This window comes from Lemur catta, chromosome 11 (genome assembly GCF_020740605.2).
Source record: "Lemur catta isolate mLemCat1 chromosome 11, mLemCat1.pri, whole genome shotgun sequence".
Lineage (NCBI taxonomy): Eukaryota > Metazoa > Chordata > Mammalia > Primates > Lemuridae > Lemur > Lemur catta.
Genome location: NC_059138.1, coordinates 17085977 through 17098895, shown reverse-complemented (window position 1 = coordinate 17098895; position 12919 = coordinate 17085977). Strand labels below are relative to the sequence as shown.

The following is a 12919-nucleotide window of genomic DNA, read 5'->3' as shown; positions in this document are numbered from 1 at the left end:
ATTGTCCTGTAACAAGTAAATTAAATTAGTAATTAAAATTTTTCCTGCACATACATAAGTCGCACAAATGTTCTATCAAACATTTAGAAATGAAATAATACCAATCCTTTGCAAACTCTTTCAGAAAATAGAGATGAGGAAACACTTTCCAGTGTATCCTATTAGGCAAATATTACCCTAATAAAAAGCCAAAAATATCACAGGAAACTATGGAGCAATATCCCTCACAAACATAGAAGTAGCAGTCTTGAACAAAATATAAGCAAATTGGATCTATTAACATATAAACTGCATTATGTATTATGATTAATTGGGATTTATTAAAAATTAATATACTGTATTTTTTCCTTATTTTTATTTTTTATATATTTTCTAATAGTCTAACTTTTTTTTGTTTGAGACAGAGTCTCACTCCATTGCCCTGAGTAGAGTGCATGGTGGCAGCCTAGCACACATCAACCTCAAGCTCCTGGGCTCAAACTTTGGTCTCAGCTTCCCGAGTAGCTGGGACTACAGACGCACACCACGACGCCTGGCTAATTTTTATATTTTTAATAGAGTCGGGATCTTGTTCTTGCTCAGGCTGGTCTCAAACTCCTGAGCTCAAACAATCTTTCTACCTTGGGCTCCCAGAGTGCTAGGATTACAGGTGTGAGCCACTGCACCCAGCCAATGTACTGTATTAATGGAATAAAGGACCAAACCCACATAATCATCTCAATAGATATAGAAAAGCACTTGAATCCTATTATTTTTTTTTAAAAAGGAACTTTCTCAACCTGATCAAAAGCATCTGTGAAAAGCATAATGAAGAAACTTTTTGAGGTAATAGAAGTATTCTAATACGGTTGTGGTGATGGTTAGACACTCTGTACATTTATTAATACTTAAAAATTGTTGAACTGAATGCTACAATGGGTGAATTTTATGAAACATAAATTGTACCTCATCAAAGCCATTTTAAAGCTATTATGGGATAGAATTAGATTGCAGATATTTGAAGATGTATGACTTTCAGAGTGCTGATAATTTTTTTATGAGCTTATAGACAACACTTAGCAGTCCTAATACAAGTTAATTTATAAATCATGGAACTCTCATCAACACTGTACCTCTTCATATTATGTATTTCAAAGTGCGCATGAATATGAATATTCGTACGCTTCATAGGGGAATATATTCCAAACTAAACTTATTGTTCTACTAAACCTCTTCTTCCTATATTCCTGATTATTGTTCATGGATCCATAATTTTTTTTAGTTTCTCAACAATGCAGTCTTTTAGCTATTATTTTTACTTCTTTTTTTTTTTTGCATAATGGTTATATTTTTTTCTTTTTTTTCCCTCTGAATTGACTCTCAAAATTTGTCCCTAACTCTCTAATTTGTCCCTGATAATTTCATTACCCCTACTTTAGTTTAAAATTTCTTTATTATTTTTTTTTTTCTTGAACTTCTTGGTTGGTTTTCCCTTCTCCCTCTTCTCCCTTCATAGTATTTTCTTAATCATTTATTTTTGCCCCCAATCCATTGCTTTCCAATTTATTGCTTTATATGCTGCCAGATTAATTTACATAGAGTATAATTGTCACCATTTCATTCACCTATTTAAAATCTTGTTTTGCCTCCTCATTTTGCATTTGACTCCAATTCATGAACTTGATGTTAAAGGTCCTTCAAAGTTTGTCAGTGTACCACCTTTCCAGGCTTGACTCTCATTCTTCAGTTTTATAACATCTGAAATATTTGTTTGCTGAAGATGCCCTAAATTTCCCCAGTATTATTTCTTTGCTTGTTCTGTTCTGCCATTTTTTTTTTCTTTTGGCTTTCACACATTCTGAGATTCTGTTTATGTCCTTCTATAGTGCCATGATCTTGAAGCCTTTTTCCATTGTCCTAATTAATTAGGAGAAATTGTGCCCTCCTCTAAATGTTTGTAGCCATTTCTTTATGCTATGGTTTACCACTTACTCCTTTGTATTGTAATTATGCATATGTGACTCTATTAGTAGGTAAGTTCATTGAAGGAAAGATTTATTTTTTCACTCCTGTTTTTTATCAGTATAATAGCTTGTATATTTTATGTGTTAAACAAATGCATATTTAAATTAAAGTGAATGATAATATTATTTTAGAAGCTGATAAAATAGAGTTTTCTTTGCTAAGAGCTATTTTGGTGGGATAAAGGAAAAAAAGGCAAAATGTGAGCTTTTTGATCTCGGCTTTGCTGGTAGGTGCTTGATAAAAGACCAGAAATACATAAATACATGCATACTCTTGGTTTGTCTTGGTTTGTTTACTCTGAGCACTAAAGTAATGAACTATCAACAAGACTGTACTAATAGTGGTTTTAATTATACAATTGCCATTGACAATGAGCATAATTAAGCAGACAGCCATTCCATTTTCAAAATGACTGTTTATTTTTCTTTTGATTTCCTTACTGCAGAATGTTTTAGTCCTTATACAATGGGGAAATTAGATTGCTGTATTGAAAAAAATAACTTTTTCTGTTATTAACATTCCATTCACTAGTAACCCTATGGGGAGGACCTGATAGTTTTTAGTAATTTTAAATGGAGGTCTTATTTTTAAAATATTGCTCTATTGTTTCTGTCTCTTTGTTGTAATATTTCAAGAATCAAGGTGATAATTTGAGGGGTAGATTACAATGATTTTGCCTCTTACACTTCTCTGAATTTCTTTCTAGACGTTCTCCATATCCTAAGATTGTACTTCCTGCTTGGGCTCTCTCTGCCCTTGCTCTATGAAAATTGGGAGGCGCCCTCTGGGGGAAAACCAGAGGAACCTACTGTGTTTCCTTTCTTTTTCCAGAGATCATAGCTGCCAGTTTCTGTGTAATTTGGTTCCTCTCCAGGGTCTTCACATTCTTATTTTTTTATATTTTTTTTCAGCTTTTACAATTGTTAGCATGAAGGCTCATCCAATGAAAACTGCTTTGTTGTGCTTGGAACACAAACTCTTGGGCATTTGTGTTTTAAAAGAGCAAATTATTGAAAATTATAGTATTTAATATAGGCACATTCAAAATATTGCCTAATGGAAGTCTTAGTTCATTTTGGGAGTTCAAGGTGATTTTTTTTTCACCTTATTATTTCTCCTGTCGTAAGAGGCAGTCTAGTTCTCAGATTAATCAAGGAGGACCAATACAGCTTTGATGTAAATCACTGAATATGTGAAGTCAGTAGTCAAGAGAATTGGATTTGTAGTTTTATGTTAATAAATTGACATCTATGCAAACCACTACTCCTGTTTTTATGAGATACCAGTATTCTGCAAAAACAGTATTTGTGATATAAATGTCAGTAGATGCATATTAGTATATATTCATCTATCTATAGGTATCTTAGCGAAGGAACAAAAAACCATTAGGCTATCACAAAGAAAAAATAAAGAAAATATAGTAGAGGCTAGAGAGATATTTTATAGAACTAAAGGGTAGAAAATCTAAGAACTTATCAGCAACTGGATTTGAGACCTGTAAAACTGTGGAAAATATTTAAAGGGTGCAGCCTTTAAATCTCTCTCCTTTGTGTCTCCTATTTCTCTCTGTGGTTATCTAGTAAATTTTTTTTTTTTTTTTTAAGAGATGGAGTCTCATTGTATTAGCCAGGCTGGACTTGTGTGATTACAGTTCACTGTAGCCTCGAACTCCTGGGCTCAAGCAGTCCTTCTACCTCACTCTCCTGAGTAGCTGGGACTACAGGCACACACATGCCTGTAATTAGCCATGCCTGACTAATTTTTAAATTTTTTGTAGAGATGGGCCTTGCCATGTTGTCCAGGCTGGTCTCTAACTTCTGGCCTCATGCGATCCTCCTGCCTTGGCCTCCCAAAACACACAGATTGCAGGTGTGAGCCACTGCACCTGGCCTAGTTCTTTATTCTCTTTCTACAGATTGGCTTTCTTTGATTTTCCATCCACATTGTAAAAGATGGTTGACTCAAAGAATTTACATCTGCTCATTTACATTGACCAATAGAGTCAATGTAAACACATTCCTGGGAAGTAGAATCTAATTAGTTAATTGGAGATTGACTGTCTCCCTGGTGGACAGCCCAGCAATGGCTGAGAGGGTAGGATCACAGGGTAATAGATAAGCATGGCTATTAGAGTCTATTATATAGTTGGGGAACAGTTATTAGATGAGGAAAGGGTTTTGTAAGTTGGGAAGTTACCTGAAAGGGATCTACAACATTAAGTACCTAGGAGGATCTTGGGTGTTTGAATGAGTAATTACTTGGATAAATGGGGAAGCTGACAACAGGAGATGTGTTCATTCTAAGCCTATAAATCTCGTATTTATTTTTAGAAAACTGTATGTATAACCACAAGCAGTCACAGGCAGTATGTTAAATAAAGAAGATTAAATGGTAAACGTGGAATTCATTCAGAATGTTGTTACCAATGTTATGCAAGTTATAAATCTCAAAATTTTGGTCCTAATTTTAACATTATGAGATTTCTAACTGGCATCTTAGCAACTGCTAATCAACTATAATAGCAGAAGAGAAGCCTCACTACCCTAATTTGTATGTTCTTTAATGCATTATATAATCTTTGCTTTGACCACAGAGCCATCCAGCATATTAGGTTCTCAAAGAATATAGTGAATCATGATATCACTGGGATATATAGATTTTCAGGTACTTTCAACTGTGTTTTCATGTTTCTTGTCTTCAGTTTTACAGCTTAATGCCTTTTAAGTTAAAACACCCATACATTTTGACTTTTATTTTTGAACTCCTGATCAGTAAGAAATAGAAATTCATAGTATTTAAAAATAGAAAAGAAATTCATGCCTAAGGTATGAAGGAATTTAGAGTGAGCAAGATGTGGAATTATCTTCTGTAGATTTTTTTATGGACAAGATCTATTAGATATCATATGTAATACCTTTTGCCCCAGAATTCCAATCTTGGGTGATTTTCCCTAGGCAAAATACAACCAGGAAAACTTGGTTCCTTTTATAAAAATGAATATTTGTACTCAAAAGTGTGTGCCTAGAATATTTATGTACAACTTGGAAGATGTACATTATCCACCATAATGTGGAATCATGAAGATACTATTAATAGTACTACTAATATAAAGTTATATTTTAATACCAGGCCTCTGATGTTTGTGTCTTGACTTTGTAGTAAAAGATTTAGCCTAATTCAAATAAATTTCAAGCAGCTTAGAAATAAGAGTGTTTTTGTTCTTTGAGATATTTAAAAATGCACTTTTATCAATGTGAGTGTCAAAATAAAACTTTACCTGATTTTAAAGCAGTATTTCCAACTGTTGGTGAATGCTATTAGGCCAAAGAGGGAAACATAATGAAACAAACAAACACAAATCATAACCGTTTAGCCTATGGTTAAAATCATATGTATACCTTTATTTTTATTATAGATTTTTGTACTGAAGACTCATTTACAGGGTTCATTCTACTTTGGAAGGAATATAACATTTACATATAACAACATATAAGGCTTCTTACACGTTTTTTAAAAATTCATCAATTCAGTATATTTTTAAAAAATTTACTGATGTGTTGCATGACTTTGTAGTGCAAGTAAAGAAATATAATGCCTTAAGGGCCATATAAATTGGGGATAGTTAGGCATCTTTTTATTAAATAAAAACTAATAGTGTCAGGCAGTTTTTGATGAATCCTTATTGAATGAAGTGGAAAATGGATGTTTTAGTAGTTCAGGAAAGGGGACGTTGGCTTAGACTGGCCCGAGAAGGAAGAGAAAACATTGGAACTGTTTTTGGAAGGGTTCATTGGAATTTATTTAGGAGAGAGGGTAATCTAGATTAGGCATTCCAGAAATGGGAAGGCCCAGGCATATTCAGGGAAGAGTTAAGTAGGTGATTTTGATTGGAGTGTTTGGTTCATGTTGGAGAGACTAAGATATGACTGGAAATATATATTGAAGTCATATTATTATAGACAATGACATGAGTGGCCTTAGGATGATATCTGCAGTGTTTTGGGACTGTCACTCTGTTGATGATATTTGGGAAGGACTGGAAGAGTAAGAGGTGAGAGGCAGAAAAGTGAATGAGGAAAACTGCATGAGTTGAACTAAGTTGGTGGCTGTCAAAATGGACAGAAAAGGGCCAACTAATAGAGAGTTGACCAGGAGTCAGTAATGAACTTGGGGACTAACTCCTTTATGGACACAGAGCAAAAGGGAATGTACCAACAGATGGTTCTGGAGTTTTAAATCTGAAGATAAGTGGAAATAAGACAAACAGGAAGAAGACAGAAGGGATTACTGGTTTATAGAAGATGATTTAGGTTTCAGAACAGTTGATATCATCAGTGAAATAAGTGAATATGCCGTGCACAGCAGTCACAGATGTAGAACTTGAGTTTGGCGAGAAATCAGGAATCAACTACATCGTGGTAAAGGGAACAGTAGATGTGAAGGCCACTTTTTGAAGTTTGAGATCTGAATATAAAAGGGAAATAAGACTGTAGAAAAAACATAAAGATGAAAGCAAGATTTTTGTTGAGAAGGGAGGTATGTGTTTGTAGTGGATAGGAATAGACTTAGTGCTGAGAGGTAATAATTAAGGAGACTTTACTGATGAAGAGGAAAAGAACAGTAAATTAAAATACCTGGGTTTTGAAGATGCTGGTTAGTTATGCCCTGGTCAGTCAATATTTTATCATACAAAGCCGGTCATTTAATTCTAAGACCGTAAGTACCTCAGAAAAATTACTTGTATTAGTGTATCTCCATGCTTTGGTAGAAACATTTCTTTGTCATGTTGGTGTTAAACGTGAAACGTGAATGAGGCAATGTATTTGTAGGTGTATTTCTATGTTATATCAATTTGAAATTCTTCTCTGGTTTACCAGCCTTCTTTTGATCATGGATTGCTGGAAATCTTATTAGCAGCAGTGCCAAATCTATAATATAATTGACTCTCTCAGTTGAGTTGTTACTAGAGATCCAATCAATATGCTTCCTGACCATTGGGTAGTTTGGGTGATGTATTAACAGAGATAGTATTTGTCGTTACAATACTTTATCAGCATGCTAAATAATATTCCAGTATTCTTATAAATAAATAAAAAATATTGACCAGTTTAACATGTTTTACACTTTCTTCAATCTTTATCATATACAACATGAAATAAATAAAGTCTATTTACTGCCACATAAAGGCCCATTCGTATTGGCAGTCTGTATGCTCTTAGTGGGAGTTGAGTGTCATGGTTAAGAGCAGACGCGTTGGAGTCAATTAAACCTGGTTGAAATCCTACCCTGTTATTCTGTAATTATAAGATCTTAGGTCAATTTCTTAATACCACTAATTCCATGTCTTCTAAAATGGAGATAGGAACTCTGACATCATAGATTTGAGGTTCAAGTAACATCTGATATTTTAAAAATTTCTGATATTGAATAAGTACTGAGTAATGTATATGTGCTTACAATAAAGACATAATTGCTTTAAAACCTACTTTGGGCTGTATCATGTACACAGGATGCTACATAAATATTCTTAGGTGATAATGCTTAATAGGATCCTTTAACCTTCATTAAATGAATTAATGAATGAATGAGTAAATATATGGGACCCTGAGTCACTGAAAAGTTTCATGGGTAGATTTGGGTGAGTCATGGGTAGATTTGCTGGCCTATCTGTGCTATACTACTTGGGTATTTTAAAATTTTATATGCTGTGAGTGATTATAGAAATGAGTAGATACGCTTTAGTCCTAGATTAGATATTCTTAGGAACCTTGATGATTTCTGTTCCAGATACGCATTTTTTTTTTTCACAATAGTGGGAACTTTTTAGAATACTGGTATTAGAAATAAATAGTAGGACAGCTGATTGTATCCCAGACTTCAACCTCTGTGGCTCTAAAGTGGATTGTTTTTAAGTTTTTTGAAATTGTTATATAATTGTACATATTTTGTGGGTACATGTGATATTTTGATATATGTATATTATGTGTAATGATCAAATCAGTGTGATTGGGATATCTACCACCTCAAACATTTTATCTTTTCATTGTGTTGGGAGCAATATAATTCTGTTCTAGCTATTTTGAAATGTGCAATAAGTTATGGTTAACTATAATTTTCCTACTATACTATTGAATACTAGAATTTTTGTACCCATTAACCAATTTCTCTTATTCCCCCAACTTCCCTTCTCAGCCTCTGGTAACCATCATTTTACTCTCTTCCTCTATGAGATCTACTACTGTAGCTCCCACATATGAGTGAAAACATGTGATATTTGTCCTGTGCCTGGCTTATTTCACTTAACATAATGACCTCCGGTTCCATCCATGTTGCTGCAAATGACAAGATTTCATTCACTTCTGTGGCTGAATACTACTCCATTGTGTATATATGCCACATTTTCTTTATCCATTCATCTGTTGATGCACACTTAGGTTGAGTCCATATTTTGGCTATTTTGAACAGTGCTGCAACAAACAGAGGAGTGCAGATATCTTTGATATCCTGATTTCCTTTCTTTTGGATATATACCCAACAGTAGGATTGCTGAATCACATTTTTATTTAATTTTTTAGTTTTTTGAGAAACCTCCATACTATCTTCCATAATGGCTGTACTAATTTACATTCTTGCCAACAGTGCATGTGTGTTCCCCTTTCTCTGCATCCTCACCAGCGTTTGTTATTTTTTGTCTTTTTGGTAATAGCCATTTTAACTGGGGTGAGATGATATTTCAATATGGTTTTGATTTGCGTTGTCCTAGTGATTAATGATGTTGAGCATTTTTTCATGTACCTGTTGGCCATTTCTATGTCTTCTTTTGGGAAATGTTTATTAAGGTCTTTTGCCCATGTTTTTACTGACATTATTTGTTCTTTTGCCATTGAATTGTTTGAGTTTCTTATATAATCTGGCTATTAATTCCTTGTTGGATGGATAGTTTGCAAATATTTTCTTCCATTCTGTAGGTTGTTTCTTCCCTTTGTTTGATTGTTTCCGTATTGGTGCAGAAGCTTTTTAGCTTGATGTAATTTTGTTTGTCTATATTTGCTTTAGTTGCCTGTGCTTTTGAGGTCTTACCCCCAAAAATCATTGGCCAGACTGAATTCCATAGCATTTCCCCAATGTTTACTTTGAGTAGTTTTACAGTTTCAGGTTTTACATTTAAGTCTTTAATTTATTTTAATTTGATTTTCGTATATGGAGAGAGGTAAGGGTATAGAGTTTCATTCTTCTGTATATGGATATTCAGTTTTCCCAGCACCATTTATTAAAGCGACTGTTGTTTCCTCAATGTGTGGTCTTGGCGTTTTTGTTGAAAATGAATTGTCTGTAAGTGTGTGGATTTATTTCTGGGTTTTATATTTTGTTCCATTGGTCTATGTGTCTGTTTTTATGCCAGTACCATATGGTTTTGTTTACTATAGCTTTGTAGTATAATTTAAAATTAGGTATTTTGATGCCTCCAGCTTTGTTCTTTTTGCTCAGAATTACTTTGGCTATTCAAATTCTTTTGTGGTTGCATATGAATTTTAGGATTGTTTTTTTCTATTTCTATGAAGAATGTCACTGGTATTTTTGTAGTAATTGCACTGAATCTGTAGATTGCTTTGGGTAGTGCAGACATTTTAACAGTATTCTTCCAATTCTTAAATATGGGATATCTTTCCACTTTTTTGTGCTTTCATCAGTGTTTTATAGTTTTCCTTGTAGAGATCATTTGTTTCTTTGGTGAAATTTATTCCTAAGCATTTTATTTATTTATTTATTTTTGTAGTTATTGTCAATAGGGTTGCTTTCTTGATTTCTTTTTCAGTTTGATGGTTGTTATCATATAGAAACACTACTGATTTTTTTTGTTAATTTTGTATCCTGCAACTTTACTGAATTTGTTTATCAATTCTAAGATATTTTTGGTGGAGTCTAGGTTTTTCTAAAGATAAGATCCTGTCATCTGCAAACAAGGATAATTTGACTTCTTCCTTTTCAGGGGTGCGCTTTATTTCTTTTTCTTGCCTAATTACATTGGCTAGGACTTTCAGTTCAATGTTGAATTTAAGGGGTAAGATGAGCATCCTTGTCTTTTTCCAGATATTACTGGAAAGGCTTCCAATTTTTTCCCATTCAGTAGTATGATATTATCTGTGGGCTTGTCATATGTGGCCTTTATCATGTTGATGTATTTTTCTTCTGTACCCAATTTTATTATAAGTTTTCATTATGAAAGCTTGAATTTATCAAATGCTTTGTCCACATCTATTGAAATGATCATGTGGGTTTTGTTCTTGATTCTGTTGACATAATATATTTATCTAGTAGTATATGTTGAACCATCCTTGCATCCCTCTGATGATTCCTGCTTGATTATGGTGAATGATTTTTTTACTGTGTTATTTAATTTGGTTTGCTAGTATTTTGTTGAGGATTTTTGCATCTATGTTTATCAGTGGTGTTGGCCTGTAACTTTCTTATTTTGTTGTGTCCTTATCTGGTTTTGGTATTAGGTTGATGCTGGCCTCCTAGAATGTGTCTTCAATGTTTTGAAATAGTTTGAGAAGGATGTTTAGTAGAATTCAGCAGTGAATCCATCAAGCTTTTCCTTGGTCGAAGACTTTTTCTTACTGCCCAGATCTTGCTACTTCTTAATGGTCTGTTCAGGTTTTCTGTTTCTTGATGGTTCAATCTGATAGGTTGTGTGTGTCTAGGAATTTATCCATTTCTTCTTGGTTTTCCAGTTTATTGGTATATAGTTGTTTATAATAGTCTCTAATGATCCTTTGTATTTCTGTGGTATCAGTTGTAATGTTTCCTTTTTGTCTCTGATTTTATTTGTTTGGGTCTTCTCTTTTTTTTTTTCTTAGTATACAGAGGTTTGTCAATTTTATTTATCTTTTCAAAATAAATTTTTGTTTTGTTGCTATTTTGTATTTTTAAATGTCAATTTCATTTATCTCTGCTCTTATTTTCATCATTTCTTTCCTTCTACTAATTTTGGGTTTGGTTTCTTCTTGGTTTTGTTGTTCCTTTAGGTGCATCATTACATTGTTTATTTGAAACCTTTTTTTTTTTTTTTGAGATGTGTGCATTCATTCCTATAAACTTCCCTCTTAGTACTGCTTTTGCTTTATCCCATAGGTTACAGTATGTTATGTTTCCATTTTTGTTGCTTTCAATAAGTTTTTTTATTTCCTTCAAACTGTCTTTATTGACACACTGGCCATTCAGGAGCATGGTGTCTAATTTCCATGTATTTTCATAATTTCCAAGGTTCCTCTTGTTGTTGATTTCTAGTTTTATTCCATTATGATTAGAAAAAAATATGTGATATAATTTTGACTTTTTTAACTTGTTGAGACTTGCTTTGAAACCTAACGTATGGTCTCTTTTGAGGAATGGCCCATGTACTAAAGAAAAGAATGTGTATCGTGGATGAAATATTCTGTAAATGTGTGTCTGTTAGGTCCATTCGATATAGATTATAGTTTAAGTCCAGTGTTTCTTTGTTGATTTTCTGCCTGGATGATTTGTCTGATAAAAGTGAGGTATTGAAGTCCCCTATTATTATTGTATTTCAGTCAATCTGTCCCTTTAGGTCTGTTAATATTTGCTTTATATATTTTGGTGCACCAGTGTTGGCTCCATATATATTTACTATTGTTATATCCTTTTGTGTATTGACCCCTTTATTGTTATATAATGACCTTCTTTGTCTTTTTTTTTTTTTTTTTTTTTTACTGTTTTTGACTTCAAGTTTTTTTGTCTTATATAAATATAGCTACTCCTAGTCTTTTTTGGTTTCCATTTACGTGAAATATAATTTTCTATGCCTTCACTTTAAGTCTCTGTGTGTCATTATAGGTGAAGTGAGTTTCTTGTATGGAGCGTATAGTTGGTCTTGTATTTTAATTCATATGCTACTCTGTCTTTTAATTGAAGAATTTAGTCCATTTACAATCAATGTCATCATCAGTAGGTAGGGATTTACTACTGCCATTATCTCTGACAGTGTGTTTTAATTTTTTAATTTGTCATTTTTATTGTATCTGTTGTAGGTTTTTGCTGTGTGATTATCATGAGCTTTTGTTTTTTTTTTTGAGTCAGAGTTTCTTGTCACCTGGGCAAGAGTGCAGTGGCACAATCATAGCTCACTGCAACCTCAAACTCCTGGGCTTAAGTGATCTTCCTGCCTCAGCCTCCCAAATAGCTGGGACTACAGGCATGTGCTACTTGTGTCCCGCTAATTTTTCTATTTTTAGTAGAGATGGAGTCTTGCTCTTGCTTAGGCTGGTGTTGAACTGATCTTAAGTAGTTCTTCCACGTTGGCCTCCCAGAGAGTTAGGATTACAGGTGTGAGCCTCTGTGCCTTAGCCACCATGAGGCTTTAAATTGGATTGATTTTATAAGCAGGACCTATTGGTAGTAGCTGATCACAAAAGCAGTTGCTGTTTCTTGATTTGAAGCTCTCAAGATTAATAGTGGCTGTGGAAATTCTTTGCAGGTCAGGACCTATTAGTTTCCTATGGCTTCTCTTCCTATCCCTGTCCTTGGCAGGTTTATTGGAGTGAGGGATAAGAGCATGGCCTTCCAGGTCAGTCTGCCAGGGGTCACTTTGCAACTCCTGAACCTCTCTAAGCCCCATTTCTTTACCTACAATCTGAGAATGTACCTGTTAAAATTTTGTGTTTTAAATGAGATAATACATCTAAAGTGGGTTAGTACCTTGTCTGCAGTATAATAAATACTCAGTAAATATTACAACATTGCTACTAATGCTGCTGTAATTTAGAATAATGAGGATTAAATTATGATTAAAGAATATTACTGATTAATTCACTCAGCACAGTACCTGGCACATAGTAGATACTGGGTAAAAATGTTCCCTGTACTTTCGTGTTCAAATTCTTACTACACCCTA

General features: G+C 33.7%; 1 protein-coding gene across 3 annotated transcripts in view; it reads left to right on the top strand.

The window, feature by feature from the left end:
* The window catches only part of EXOC4 (exocyst complex component 4), a 721344-nt gene that overhangs the window by 182459 nt on the left and 525966 nt on the right, over positions 1-12919 (top strand). The window lies entirely within an intron of this gene.